Here is a 1,323-nt window from a genome sequence, read left to right as displayed (position 1 = left end):
ACTTAACGTACTTGCCATGTGCTCAGTGTTACCCCCCTCCTTTAACCCCGTCTTCGTGTATAACTTTGTAAAATGAAATGAAATATAATAATAATATTTGTATCCTATTTGAGGAGCCCCTATCGCTATGTAATGGTGCTTTATGTTATTGATCGTCGTGTAAAATATCGCATTCCATACGATTGGAAGGGGGCTTGAAAGCAGGCGGAATAAGCTGCCAAGAACGGATAAGAGAAATGTAAGATTTTTTTTAAACGAAATCATTCATGCTATTAAAAAAATAACTGTTTCAGTGTTGTATGTGTCTATTATCGTTCTTTTATGTCGCCCACCCATGTGGCATTCCTTTTCTCTGCGCTTGTAAGGATTGCTACTTTGTCTTGTAAAAGTAATAATATGAATGTATATGCGTAAGGTCTTCAATAAACAGAATATTGAAACGTTTATTGGTGTTACCTCAGTCTGTTATTGGGCTTCAAAACAAGGTTTTCTGAGTGCTGAGGATAATTTTATTAGACGTGACCTGTAACATACCCACCCCCAGCCCCCGTGCCCACTACAATTAAATAAAAAAATTGGAGGACAAAAGGGAACATTTGGAAGCATTTTAGTGGGTGTTTTTTTTTAGACTTCCATATAGGTTGCTCTTCTAGTGACAGAAGTTGCCATACAAAATGGCAGCCAGGTGTCTTTTCTTCATCTTAAATTATAATAGTTATTATTTTAGGACAGTTTTCTGGAGAAAAAACAAAACGACTACACCCCTTTTGAGGGGACTGCACCCAATAACTGATTTTTAACTCTTGAGGTTTGACCTAATCAGTGTCAGTGCTCTGCTACAAGCCTATAACATCGCAGCTGAACAGCTCTGTAAAGCAGTAATAGGGTTACACCCCACTGCTCCATCCAAGTGGCCCCTTTTCCTTGTGCATGTTGTGGTTTTTGCGTTGTAAGGATTTAAACACGTGATAATTATGGTTAAAAAAGCGCTTAGCTCACTTAAAACTACATGGTTTTATCACAAGCATCTTCTAATATCCATAAGGCTCTCCCTGCTGGCAGTGAAGTGTAAAGTCACTCGTGGCTGTGCAGTGTTGTTCTATCAGCTAACTAACCAGACCGTTGGTGCCTTTGTGTTTGCAGCCGCTTGCYGTCTCTGCGGAGTGAGGGATTTTCTGCTGTCTCACAGCTGACATCAGTTGTTGCCTTTCTGCAGGGAACTGTGAAAAGTCTGTTTCTGCGAGCGACACACACACACAGAATGACACTTATTTCTATGCGTGATCACATCAAGTCATAAAGACAAATGTGAGAGGATTTGAT

Source organism: Austrofundulus limnaeus, unplaced genomic scaffold (assembly GCF_001266775.1).
Source record: "Austrofundulus limnaeus strain Quisiro unplaced genomic scaffold, Austrofundulus_limnaeus-1.0 Scaffold3, whole genome shotgun sequence".
NCBI classification, from domain to species: domain Eukaryota; kingdom Metazoa; phylum Chordata; class Actinopteri; order Cyprinodontiformes; family Rivulidae; genus Austrofundulus; species Austrofundulus limnaeus.
This window is presented reverse-complemented; position numbering follows the sequence as displayed.